The sequence below is a fragment of the Hyla sarda genome, chromosome 8 (assembly GCF_029499605.1).
Source record: "Hyla sarda isolate aHylSar1 chromosome 8, aHylSar1.hap1, whole genome shotgun sequence".
In the NCBI taxonomy this organism is placed as follows: Eukaryota; Metazoa; Chordata; class Amphibia; order Anura; family Hylidae; genus Hyla; species Hyla sarda.
The window spans coordinates 74,848,785-74,863,472 of record NC_079196.1 but is presented as its reverse complement, the minus strand read 5'-3'; the positions used below and the strand labels follow the sequence as shown (position 1 = coordinate 74,863,472).

Below are 14,688 nucleotides of genomic sequence, written 5' to 3'. Positions count from 1 at the left end.
TGACAGGGATAGACAGGGGGTGGACGGGGTTAAGAAGGGGTAACAGAGGGTAGGAAAGGGTACAGTACCTTTTTGCCATTTTTCTTCACTACACTGGCACAGTAACAAAATCCTCAAACACACTGGGGGGGATTTTGTAGCCTATCTTAACGTCAATGCCATGAACATGGCTTTTACGAGTGTTTTTGGAGGAGATAGCCTTGAATTTTTGGATCTTAAACTATACGTGGAGAATAACCAGCTTCTGGCACGAGGCTATAGGAAAGAAGTGGCAAGAAATGCTCTTTTACACTATAAGAGCTCCCACCCTATTGAAACTAAAAATTCTATTCCGTACAGCCAGCTTCTACGTCTAAAAAGAAATAATAGCAAGCAGTCTGATTATGAGGAACAAGCAGGACACTTACTTACACGCTTTAGACAGCGTCAGTATCCTAATGAAGTATTGGCACGAGCTTACAGGAGAGCTGCAACTAAAAACAGAGAGGACTTACTTATAGATTCAAAAAATAAGATAAAAGATTTTCAGTCTACTACTGAACAGAATTCAAGATTCATGTTTGCTTTTAAAAACAGCCCTTTGAATCATGTCATTAAATCTGCCATCACCAAGAACTGGCATCTACTCATGGCAGATCCAGATATTGTGAATACAGTCCAGAATAGACCTACAGTGACCTTCAGAAAAAACAAGACGATCGCTGATTTATTGAAGGGTCAGAAGTTTAATAGAGAAGCACATCCCAAGGAGACTTGGTTGTCTGGTATAGCCCCGAAAGGGAATAAGAATTGCGGTTTCTGTCCTCAATGCCCTCATAACATCAATGCGATTTCTATCAAATTAGGGAGTTATGTTTTTGAAATAAAACACCTCATCACCTGCCGGAGCACCTTTGTTGTATATTTTTTATGTTGTAGTTGCCAATTCTTTTATATTGGAAAAACCGAGAGACAACTCCGGGCTCGAGTACGAGAGCATATGTACTCAGTTCGTAAAGGAGGCGGATCCCCAACATTTGTCCAGCATATGCAATCCATACATGGTGGCAATTGCACCACGTTAAAATTTGGAGGTCTTGAAACAATCCCTTGTCACCCTTCTGGAGGAGATAGACGCCGCCTGCTCCTGCGTGCTGAGGCGCGATGGATATTGCGCCTTGACGCGCAGGGGCCGTTAGGGTTAAATGATAAACTAGATTTTTCCCCTTTTTTATAAATTTCCCTTTATTCAGGGCAGTTCTAGGTCTATTAGTAGTGATGTACTTACCTAACTTGCTTTTTGCTTCCTTATGTGGTTTCTGTTCCGTTCATTTCTTAATGCAACACGGGGTGAGAGTTCACCTGGAATCATGTGACTCACCAGCTGCACCTTTATAATTCGCACAGCGCGATGACGTTAACGAGGCCGGATGAAGCGCATTCCTATGCGTGAAACCGCCGGCAGTCGCCTCTGAGCGCTCCACTATCCATGTCCTCCGTGTTCGAGTCGCGACCCGAGATGGGAGCAGGATTACCTGGACTGAAGCGGTGAGTGCAGGACACCTTTTTTCTTCATTTACTATTATTTGGTGACTACGGTCTTTATTGTCCTAGCACCTCCGTTGCCAGGGTGGATTTCCAGACTAGCGGGACGTCGTCTCCATCTCGTGGTCTTAGGAGGCCTAAGGTATCGGTGCCACTGTTGTTTCTTTTTTACTTTTAGTAGATTTGTAAATTACTTCTATTAAAAAATCTTAATCCTTCCAGTACTTATTAGTGGCTATATATTACAGAGAAAATTCTTTTCTTTTAGGATTTCATTTCTTTCATGACCACAGTGCTCTCTCCTGACACCTCTGTCCATTTTAGGAACTGTCCAGAGCAGCATATGTTTGCTATGGGGATTTTCTCCTGCTCTGGACAGTTCCTGACATGGACAGAGGTGTCAGCAGTGGGCACTGTGGTCATGACAGAAAAGAAATCCAAAAGAAAAGAACCTCTGGAGAATACAGCCACTAATAAGTACTGGAAGGATTAAGATTTTTTTTCAATTGAATTAATTTACAAATCTTTTAAACTTTCTGGCACCAGTTGACTTAAAAAAAAAAAAAAAAGTTTTCCACCAGAATACCCCTTTAAAGTACTGTGCACAACGTATATGTTTAGGTTTATTGCTGGGGTATGCGTGCTGTTTAACAAAACATGGTGGCCAGGAAGTCTGACCATGAGGCTATTTGGTAGTAAACAGGCAATAGCATGAGGAACTTATTCTATGACCATTACATTGTTGGGTCTACATCAGATGTCTCAAACTGGTGGCCCTCCAGATGTTGCAAAACTTCAACTCCCAGCATTCCCGACAGACATTAGCTGCAGAAAATGGCTGTCTGGGCATGTCCAGGCATGCTGGGAGTTGACGTTTTAAATCATCTGGAGGGCCACCAGTTTGAGACCCCCGGTCTATATGCTTATTTTAAAATAGGCGGAAAGTGATGAATGTGTACTGCCGGTGTGAACTGTGACTTGTTGAGACATCAGCATTCGTGGCTTGTGTGAGGACACACCACTGGTGGAGAGATGTGAGAGCGACATCAGCCACCATAGAGCCACATGGAGCGACATCAGCCACCATAGAGCCACATAGAGTGACATCAGCCACCATAGAGCCACATGGAGCGACATCAGCCACCATAGAGCCACATGGAGCGACATCAGCCACCATAGAGCCACATGGAGCGACATCAGCCACCATAGAGCCACATAGAGCGACATCAGCCACCATAGAGCCACATGGAGCGACATCAGCCACCATAGAGCCACATGGAGCGACATCAGCCACCATAGAGCCACATAGAGCGACATCAGCCATCATAGAGCCACATAGAGCGACATCAGCCACATAGAGCGACATCAGCCACCATAGAGCCACATAGAGTGACATCAGCCACCATAGAGCCACATGGAGCGACATCAGCCACCATAGAGCCACATGGAGCGACATCAGCCACCATAGAGCCACATAGAGCGACATCAGCCACCATAGAGCCACAGAGCGACATCAGCCACCATAGAGCCACATAGAGCGACATCAGCCACCATAGAGCCACATGGAGCGACATCAGCCACCATAGAGCCACATGGAGCGACATCAGCCACCATAGAGCCACATAGAGCGACATCAGCCACCATAGAGCCACATAGAGCGACATCAGCCACCATAGAGCCACATAGAGCGACATCAGCCACCATAGAGCGACATCAGCCACCATAGAGCCACAAAGAATGACATCAGCCACCATAGAGCGACATCAGCCACCATAGAGCCACATAGAGCGACATCAGCCACCATAGAGCCACATGGAGCGACATCAGCCACCATAGAGCCACATGGAGCGACATCAGCCACCATAGAGCGACATCAGCCACCATAGAGCCACATGGAACGACATCAGCCACCATAGAGCCACATGGAACGACATCAGCCACCAGGCCAGTATTTTACCGGCACAGCCTTTATTTTGCCGACCCTGACGGTTATTTTTATATAAAAAATACTGGCAATTCAATGGCCGGTATTTATCCAACCAATCCGACTCCTGGAATGGATCCAACCAGATTCCCGGAATGTTGCACCATATACTATACCAGTGTTTTCCAACCAGAGCGCATCCAGCTGTCGCAAAACTGCAACTCCCAGCATGCCCGGACAGCTGTTGGCTGTCCGGGCATGCTGGGAGTTGCAGTTTTGCGACAGCTTGAGGCACCCTTGGTTGGGAAACACTGGTTTAGAGTGGGCAGCAGAAGAGACAGCTGGAGCCGGGGGACAGACAAGTACCATCCGTGACATGAAAAGCACCTAAATAAGAATTGCTGAAGCAGCACAGGGACTACAAAGTGTTAACCCTGAAGTAGGATCATCTGAGAGAGATTAAGAGGTTGTATTATAATAGTCTGCCCCTGCTACGAGGGCCTAGAACTAGTATTAAAGGGGTTCTCTGGTGCTTACACATCTTTTCCCCTAACCAAAGGATAGGAGATAAGATGCCTGATCGCGGGACTCCCGCCGCTGGGGACCCCAGGATCTTGAACGCGGCACCCCCGTTTGTAATCAGTCCCCCGGAGCTGTCACGCCCCCTCCCGTAGGCTTGCATTGAGGGGCGGAGCGTGACGTCACACAGGGGCGGAGGCGTGACGTCACACGCCGCCGGCCGTGTGGTCGCCGGTAATCAGACCCGGAGAGAACACGCTCCGGGGACTGATTACAAACGGGGTGCTGTGTGCAAGATCACGGGGGTCCCCAGCGGCGGGACTCCCGCGATCAGGCATCTTATCCCCTATCCTTTGGATAGGGAATAAGATGTCTAAGCACCGGAGAACCCCTTTAAGATATTGAGCCCTCGGCTATGAGAACATTTGATCTGTCTTAGACTGCATTCACACTTTGTTTTTACATTACGAGTGCCAGATACGGCTGGGGGAGGGGCAAACCGGGCTCTCCCGTATCCCAGCCGGACCAGCACTCAACTCCATTTACTTTAATGAGCCGACCGGAGTCAAACGGTGACTCCAGTCGGCTCATTTTTGACCCGTATGCGGTTTCCTGACCTCTAAAAAAACGGGAGATACATTTAACATTAAAACTAGATTAACATGCCAATCAGACCATGTTATGTATGTTATACAATGTATCTGTTCGCTACAATATGTAGGACGCACCACACAGCCCCTCCATAATCGATTAAATAAACATCGTTATAATATCCGTAATACATTTTTATTACATGGAGTCTCCAGGCATTGCGCACAATCTCATCCTGATGTACAGCATCCTATAACCATCACACCCATAGAGGCAATTCCAACACATATCTCAAATCGTTTTGAACAGTAGAAAAGAAAAGAAATGTATTGGATATATCGAATGGGTACTTTAGTTCCGGATGGACTTAATGAACTCTCAGAAGTGATACTGTAAAATTATCCCATTCATTTCTTGGAAACAAACACAATAAATACACTTTCAACTAATCAAGATATATTCATACTTATATGCTTCATTTAATGCCACTCGCAGCCATTTAACTCTTTCAACTGACAGTTTACCTATTTTCCTTACCTTATTTCCTGAGTACATCCCGGGATATGCGCTTGTTCTAAAGCCGTTAGCAGCGATCGTTATATCCCCGCTCGCTCTCCCCTGTACTAGCCTAATAATGTACATAAACATGGTAAATGTCTCTACTTCGGCTGTTACACACTGCCATCTACTGGTGGATTTTCATCATAGCACTCAGCACTTTTTTATTTAACCCCTTAAGGACTGAGCCCTTTTTCACCTTAAGGACTCAGCCGTTTTTTGCAATTCTGACCACTCTCACTTTAAACATTAATAACTCTGGAATGCTTTTACTTATCATTCTGATTCCGAGATTGTTTTTTTGTGACATATTCTTTTTTAACTTAGTGGTAAAATTTTATGGTAACTTGCATCCTTTCTTGGTGAAAAATCCCCAAATTTGATGAAAAAATTGAAAATTTTGCATTTTTCTAATTTGAAGCTCTCTGCTTGTAAGGAAAATGGATATTCAAAATAAAAAAAAATTTGATTCACATATACAATATGTCTACTTTATATTGACATCATAACATTTATGAATTTTTACTTTTGGAAGACACCAGAGGGCTTCAAAGTTCAGCAGCAATTTTCAAATTTTTCACAAAATTTTCAAACTCGATATTTTTCAGGGACCAGTTCAGATTTGAAGAGGATTTGAAGGGTCTTCATATTAGAAATACCCCACAAATGACCCCATTATAAAAACTGCACCCCCCAAAGTATTCAAAATTACATTCAGTCAGTGTTTTAACCCTTTAGGTGTTTCACAGGAATAGCAGCAAAGTGAAGGAGAAAATTCAAAATCTTCATTTTTTACACTCGCATGTTCTTGTAGACCCAATTTTAGAATTTTTGCATGTTGTAAAAGGAGAAAATTTTTACTTGTATTTGTAGCCCAATTTTTCTCGAGTAAGCACATACCTCATATGTCTATGTAAAGTGTTCGGCGGGCGCAGTAGAGGGCTCAGAAGGGAAGGAGCGACAAGGGGATTTTGGAGAGAACATTTTTCTGAAATGGTTTTTTGGGGGGCATGTCACCTTTAGGAAGCCCCTAGGGTGTCAAAACAGCAAAAAAAAACACATGGCATACCATTTTGGAAACTAGACCCCTTGAGGAATGTAAAAAGGAATTAAGTGAGCCTTAATACCCCACAGGTGTTTCATGACTTTTGCAAATGTAAAAAAAAAAAAAAAAAAAAAAAAAAATACCTAAAATGCTTGGTTTCCCAAAAATTTAACATTTTTACAAAGGGTCAAAGCACAAAATACCCCCCAAAATTTGAAGCCCAATTTATCCCAATTCAGAAAATACCCCATATGGGGGTGAAAAGTGCTCTGCTGGTGCACAACAGGTCTCAGAAGAGGAGTAGTCACATTTGGCTTTTTGGAAGCAAATTTTGCTCTGGGGGCATGCCGCATTTAGGAAGCCCCTATGGTGCCAGGACAGCAAAAAAAAAACACATGGCATACCATTTTGGAAACTAGACCCCTTGGGGAATGTAACAAGGGGTAAAGTGAACCTTAATACCTCACAGGGGTTTCACGACTTTTGCATATGTTAAAAAAAATATATAATTTTACCTAAAATGCTTGGTTTCTCCAAATTTTTACATTTTTACAAAGGGTTAAAGCAGAAAATACCCCCCAAAATTTGAAGCCCAATTTCTCCCGATTCAGAAAACACCCCATATGGGGGTGAAAAGTGCTCTACAGGTCTCAGAAGAGAAGTAGTCACAATTGGCTTTTAGGAAGAAAATTTTGCTCTGGGGGCATGCCGCATTTAGGAAGCCCCTATGGTGCCAGGACAGCAAAAAAAAACAAAAAAAAACATGGCATACCATTTTGGAAACTAGACCCCTTGGGGAACGTAACAGTGTTACAGTAAGTACTTACACCTCACAGTTTTTTTTGAACAATGGGCCGTAAAAGTGAAAAATTTTATTTTTTTGCACTATATTGATAGTGTTAGCCCAAATATTTCATTTTCACATTGGGTAATAGGGCAAAAGGCCCCCAAAATTTGTAGAACAACTTTGTCTGAGAAAAAAAATACCCCATATGTGGATGTAAATTGCTCTGTGGACGCACTACAATTCTCAGAATAGAAGGAGGGAAATTTTGTTGAAATCGAAGTCGGGGGTCAAGTGCATTTATAAAGCCCCCAACAGAAAAAAAAAAAAAAACACATGTGACACAATTTTAGAAACTACACCCCTCAATGAACGTAACAAGGGGTACAGTGGAAAATAACACCTCACAGGTTTTTTGAAAAATGGGCCATAAATTGAAAAATAAGATGTTTTTTACAATAAAATGCTGGGGTTACCCAATTTTTTAACATTTTCACATGGGGTAATATGAGGAATTGGGTTACAAATTTTGGAGGACTTTTTCCCCTGACTATGAAAATACATCCACATATGGGGTAACGTGCTGGACGGGCGTACAACAAGGCTCAGAAGTCATAGAGGTCACTTTGTATTTGTGACCTATGGCATATCAGTAGCTGACGGTTACATACATTCCGAGAAAAATACAAAAATGAAACACCCAAATGTGACACCATTACAGAAAGTACCCACCCTGAGGAATGGGTATAGGGGTAAAGAGGACATTTTTAATGCACAGGTGTTTCCTAAATTTATTTTCCAGGAATGGATGAAGGGTAGCTTTTGAAAATTGCAATTTTCAACCTATACTCTGCTTCATCTTTCTGGGAACAACTAACATGTGACTCCGAATTGTCGCCTGGAAATACGACAGAGCTCAGCAAGAACTCTTCGCATTTGAGGCAGATGTTTGTTACGGACCTAACAGTTACATACATTCAGAGGAAAATACAAGAAAGGAACACCCACATGTGAGAATACTATTAACAGTACACCCCCCTAGGGAAGGTGTATAGGGTGAAGTGGAGATTTGGAACAGACGGGTGTTCCCTTCATTTATTTTCCAGGAATGGATGAAGTGTACTATGGGGGGAAGAAAATTGCAATTTTAGTACTGATATGCCAATTATTTTCCCAGAATGATGACCCAGAGTACAGCCAAAAGTAAAAATGATGCCCGCCCCAAACCCTATACTCTGAATCATCATTCTGGGAAGGGGATGTGTGGGGCCGTCCCTATTCTGTTACCTCAAATGCGCAACCCGCTCAGGTGGAGAGAGAGAGCGTTGCGCATTTGAGGCAACTGCAAACCTCCAATGCTGTTGACTCTGTGACCCATGACCCATTTTTTTAGGGGGAAGAAAAAAAAAATATTGGAGTATTGGGAAAAAGGTTTTTTTTTTTTTGGGCGGGGGGGATAGGGTATTTTGGTATAAAATTTGGAAGTCAATGTACCCTGGACTGGTACATTGGAGCCGAATTCTGGGGAATGAAAATTAGGGCAAAGGATGGAAAATTTAGTACTCCATGGAAGTGTGATACTCCCTGAAGCAGTCTATGCAGAGGCCCGGATTATCTGGGCAAGTGTCACACTGAATGGTGGTGTCCCTCCGTCTCCCCTTCCTGTAACACACTCTGCATTTCTTCTGGGTTCGTCCCGACCTTCTAGTGTTGGGGATCACACCAGGAAAGTGTTGGCCCGGGACGATCCGGGGACCTAAAATTCCAGAGGTGCTCTGACCCACTCCTTGGCGGTCACCAAAGATGAGGGCCTTTAGAACTACCTCTTGGAACTCCAGGTATGTCCCTGTGTTGCCAGCGTTCTGGTACAGTATAAAAGAGTTGTACATGGCAACCTGTACCATGTAGACCGCAACCTTTTTATACCATACACGTGTTTTCCGCATGGCATTATATGGCTTGAGGACTTGATCAGAAAGATCAACTCCCCCCATATACTGATTGTAGTCCAGAATACAATCAGGCTTGAGGACCGGTCCCGCGGTACCTCGCACAGGGACAGGGGTGCTGCCATTCCCATGAATTGTGGTGAGCATAAGGACATCCCTCTTGTCCTTATACCGGACCAACAACAGGTTCTCATGGGAAAAGGCACGGGACTCACCCCGGGGGATAGGAGCATGTAGGGGATGGGGCGGAAGGCCTCTTTGATTCTTCCGGACTGTCCCACAAGCGACCGTGGATCTGGCGGCGAGGGATGTGAAGAGAGGGATACTAGTATAAAATTTATCCACATAAAGGTGGTAACCTTTATCTAGCAATGGGTGCAAAAGGCCCCAAACGATTTTCCCTCTAACACCCAGAGTGGGGGGACATTCTGGGGGTTCGAAACGGGAATCTCGTCCCTCATACACTATAAACTTGCAAGTGTACCCGGAGGTACTCTCGCAAAGTTTATACATCTTCACGCCATACCGCGCTTGCTTGGTTGGGATGTATTGCCGGAAGCTGAGTCTCCCCTTGAAGCTGATGAGCGACTCATCAATAGAGACCTCCCGCCCCGGGACATAGGCCTCCCAAAATCTGGCCCCGAAGTGATTGATGACCGGCCTGATTTTATACAGGCGGTCATACGCAGGATCAGTTCGGGGGGGACATGCCGCATTATCAGCATAATGCAAACATCTCCGAATGGCCTCGAACCGGGGACGTGTCATGGCCATACAGTAGAGGGGTGTCTGGTAAAAGACGTCCCCACTCCAATATTGCCTGACACAGGTTTTTTTTAACTATACCCATATGCAGCGCGAGGCCCCAAAAGGTCCTCATTTCGGCTGCATCGACTGGAGTCCAGCCGCCGGGTCTAGCTAAAAATGAGCCCGGGTTAGCGGCGACGAACTGTTGGGCATACAGATTCGTCTGTGTAACCATCAAATTAACAAAGTCGTCACTGAAAAAATGACCGAAAAATCCTTTTCAGTGAACCCGACAATGTTAATTTTGATTCCTGAGTCGCCAACAAACTCAGGAATCATGGGCTCGTGGTCCGCTGCCTCAGCCCAGTCAAGTTCTCCGGTACGAGGTACCAGTGACCTTGGCAGGGGGGCTTCACTAGTATGAGCGCCAGGGGGACTCATACTAGCATGGGGCACAGGGTCAAGGGCAGAGGAGGTTTGCGGCACCGCACGGCGGCGTCTCCGCCGCCTTGGTGGCTCATCATCTGAACTAGATGATGAGGAGGACGATGAAATAAGGAAGGTGGGGTCTTCATCGTCCTCTGAGCCGCTCTTTGTGTCGGAGGCAATTAGGTCATATGCCTCCTCCGCCGAGAACACTCTGCGGGCCATTTCCCTACTCTAATGTGGATACGGGGGGTGTGTGTGTGTGTGTGTGGAAAAACTTTATTGGTGTATGTGCTGCGTGTGGTGTGGTGCGATATTACCTCCCTAACCCTCCCTAGCCTAACCTAACTAAACTAACCCGCCCTAACAGAAAGAAAAAAAATATAAAAAAGGGGACTTTTATTTTTTTATTTTTTTTTAGAAAGGGGACTTCTAACGCAAAAAAAGCCCTGCGCCAAAAAAAAGCGTTTATCTAATCAGTGGTGTGCGCACTGATTAGCGCTTGTGGCGGCAGGGGGCGCAGAAGTCAGTGGGGGGTCCGGCCACTCAGCCCAGAACAGTGGCTGGTGGCTTGTACACAGACCCCCACACAAAAAAAAAACGAAAAATAAAATAAAAAAAAACGCTTAATCCCGAAAAAAATGCACCCGCCTGAACCCCCAAAAAACGCTGATCAGTGATAAATCACCGACAGCGGTGGGACAGGCTGCACACACAGGTACGGTCCGTCCACACAGTACACGCCTGCTACTGGTGGCACGGAACACCTATGGGTGCAAAAAAAGAACGCGGTAACCGAAAAAAGTGCCTTTACCACCAAAAAAAAACGCTGATCAGTGATAAATCACTGACAGCGGTGAGGCACGCCGCACACACAGGTAAGGTCCGGCCACACAGTACATGCCTGCTACTGGGGGCACGGACCGCCTATGGGTGCAAAAACACGCTAGAAAACCCGAAAAAAAGCGCCGGCACCACAAAAAAAAAAACGCTGATCAGTACTACGGGACTGATCAGCGGCGGATGGGCTTTAACAAACGTTGGCGGACCGCTCTTTTATAACTAAGAGGGTCCGCACACACGCTTAGGAAAAAAAAAAAGAAAAAAAGATCTGCGCCCCAAAAAAAAACGCTGGCGGCAGACCGCAGCGACCCAGCAGGGCCGGGGTCACGCAGCTAAAGGTGCTACGGACCCACGGACACCCACTGAGGTACGCTGGAAAAAAAAAAAAGACTTTTTTTTTTTTTTTTAACCCTAACCTGTCCCTACCTAATCTAAAGCTATCCCTGGGGATTTCTGTGCCAAGGGGCCACAGAAAGGGGGCAAGGGGCACTTTTTTTTTTACTGAGGGGATGGTGGGCAGCACGGGGCTCCGTCCTGCACACCAGATCTCTCTGAAATGGCGGGCAGAACGGAGCAACATGCTCCTAGCCCACCAGATCCCCTACCATTACATTGTGATTGGTATGGCCACTTTGGCCACCCAATCACAGCTGTACTGAGGGGGGTGGCCACAATGCCAGCCCCCAGTACAGCATGGATGGTGATTGGTGGTGTATACTACACCACCAGTCACCATCTATATCCAGGTCACAGGGTCACACGTGCCCCTGATGACCTGGAACCGCTGCAGAACGCCGGTTAGTAGTTACCGGCGTCCTGCAGCGATCGCCGGTATAGGAGGTCCTCCGGACCTCCTCCGGCACACTGCCGGGATGTCTGCTGATAGAAATCAGCAGACATCCGGCTCCGATCCCCGCCCGGCGAGCGGCGGGGAACGGAATCGCAGCGCATCGCTCGTCTGAATTGGCGAGCGATGCGCTGCGATCGCCGACATGGGGGGTCATCATGACCCCCCTAGGCGATATGCCGGGATGCCTGCTGAACGATTTCAGCAGGCATCCGGCTCCGGCACCCCTCCGGCTAGCGGCGGGGGGCCGGGATATGACAGGACTCGGATAAGGTGTCGTTTGAGTACGTCCTGCGTCCTTAAGGGGTTAATTAAATAAATGTATTATATTGGTTTTTATTTAGACAATATATCAGGCCTTTCATTACAATTATTTTACTTATTTATTCAATTGTTTTATGCTATTTTAGTTTTATTAATGTGTATGTTTTTTGCACACAGCTTCTACGGCACTCCGGAAGTTGTCATCGCCCCCCCCCCCCCCCCCCCCCTTTTTTTTTTTTTCTTCAATTGTTGTCTTATAAAAGCAAGTATTTTCCAGTATGTACACTATGCCTGATGAAGATCCCTGTTCGGGATCGAAACGCGTTGCACTGTATATAATAAAACAATTTCATTCAATCCTGGACCAGCGCCGTCATTGAGAGGAACTCTTTTTCCATTCATTTCTCCGGTTTCCTGACCTAGAACCGTAGTTCTGCTGCTCAGCAGCAGCGTGAGTTAACTCTTTCCTTGCTTGGCTCCTGAATGGTATACATGGGTCCAGGGGCGGATCCAGAGTCGAGTCTTGGGAGGGGCACTATTAGAGTATTTTGTGTTGGCGGACAGAAAACAAGGTGTTGGTTACGGAACTTACAATATTATTAAATGTATCATACAGTCCTAACCTTCTTTAAGACTCTTAGGCCATGTTCACATGTCAGAATAATAATCAAATATACCAATTGCCACAGAATGGGAAAGTGCTAAAGAGGTTTTTACCATTTAAAACTACAGCTCCCAGTATGACCTAAGCAGTTGTGAGGGGATGCTGGGAGTTGTTGTTTCACCCATCATAACTGCAGTCACTCCAGCTCTGATAGGACATAGTGAGGAGGATACAGAATGATATGAGTGACTACAGGTGACGTCTTCTCTATAGTCTTTCCTTATCTAATTCAGATGTACTTACCACGGGACTTGTTCCAGCTAAATCTTCTCTCTGCAGACGCCCAGACGTCTCCTCACTATGATTCTGATCCTCTATATGAAAACAATAATTATTATAAACCTGCCAGACACTGTATTCTTCGAATATAATACTGGCACACACTCTCTGAATATAATTCTGACACACTGTACCCCCTGTATATACAACACACTGTACCCTCTGAATATAATACCGCCACACACCGTACCCTCTGAATATAATACTATCATACACTGCACCCTCTAAATATAATACTACAACACACTGTGCCCCTGAATATAATACTACCACACTGTGCCCTCTAAAATTAATACTACTACTACACACTGCACTCTCTGAATATAATACTACCACACACTGGGCCCCTGAATATAATACTGCCACACACAGGGCCCCTGAATATAATACTGCCACACACTGTACCCCCCGAATATAATACTGGCACACACTGTACCCCTGAATATACTACTGCCACACACTGTATCCCTGAATATAATACTACCACATACTTTGCCCTGAATATAAACCTGCCACCCACTGTGCCCCTGGTATATTACTGCTACCCACTGTGCCCCTGAAAATAATTCTGCCACACACTGGGCCCCTGTTATATTAATGCCACACACTATTCCCCTGCAACATTACTTGCAGATGCCTATGCTCTAAGGCTGATTAAAACAATGAAATGAAGCCACTGTGCCTATAGAATGAATGACGCCACTGTGACCCCAGAATTAATGATGCCAGTGACCACAGAATTAATGATGCCACTGTGCCTATAGAATGAATGATGCCACTGTGACCCCAGAATTAATGATGCCACTGTGCCCCCCCCCCCCCCCCCCCCACCCCCCACCCCCCCCCCCCCCCACCCCCCCCCCCCCCCCCCCCCCCCCCCCCCCCCCCCCCCCCACCCCCCCCCCCCCCCCCCCCCCCCCCACCCCCCCCCCCCCCCCACCCCCCCCCCCCCCCCCCCCCCCCCCCCCCCCCCCCCCCCCCCCCCCCCCCCCCCCCCCCCCCCCCCCCCCCCCCCACCCCCCCCCCCCCCCCCCCCCCCCCCCCCCCCACCCCCCCCCCCCCCCCCCCCCCCCCCCCCCCCCCCCCCCCCCCCCCCCCCCCCCCCCCCCCCCCCCCCCCCCCCCCCCCCCCCCCCCCCCCCCCCCCCCCCCCCCCCCCCCCCCCCCCCCCCCCCCCCCCCCCCCCCCCCCCCCCCCCCCCCTCCCCCCCCCCCCCCCCCCCCCCCCCCCCCCCCCCCCCCACCCCCCCCCCCCCCCCCCCCCCCCCCCCCCCCCCCCCCCCCCCCCCCCCCCCCCCCCCCCCCCCCCCCCCCCCCCCCCCCCCCCCCCCCCCCCCCCCCCCCCCCCCCCCCCCCCCCCCCCCCCCCCCCCCCCCCCCCCCCCCCCCCCCCCCCCCCCCCCCCCCCCCCCCCCCCCCCCCCCCCCCCCCCCCCCCCCCCCCCCCCCCCCCCCCCCCCCCCCCCCCCCCCCCCCCCCCCCCCCCCCCCCCCCCCCCCCCCCCCCCCCCCCCCCCCCCCCCCCCCCCCCCCCCCCCCCCCCCCCCCCCCCCCCCCCCCCCCCCCCCCCCCCCCCCCCCCCCCCCCCCCCCCCCCCCCCCCCCCCCCCCCCCCCCCCCCCCCCCCCCCCCACCCCCCCCCCCCCCCCCCCCCCCCCCCCCCCCCCCCCCCCCCCCCCCCCCCCCCCCCCCCCCCCCCCCCCCCCCCCCCCCCCCCCCCCCCCCCCCCC

At 48.7% G+C, this 14,688-nt stretch overlaps 1 protein-coding gene across 1 annotated transcript in view; it reads right to left on the bottom strand.

Annotated features, from left to right (window-relative positions):
• Positions 1-362: 362 nt before the first annotated feature.
• LOC130284967 (uncharacterized) overlaps positions 363-14,688 on the bottom strand; it is a 26,459-nt gene continuing 12,133 nt past the window's right edge. The window contains exons 2-3 of the mRNA XM_056535966.1: positions 12,929-12,999; positions 363-473 (exon numbers count right to left, since the gene is read on the bottom strand). The gene's annotated coding sequence lies outside the window, so the exon portion shown is untranslated. The remainder of the gene's footprint in view (positions 474-12,928; positions 13,000-14,688) is intronic.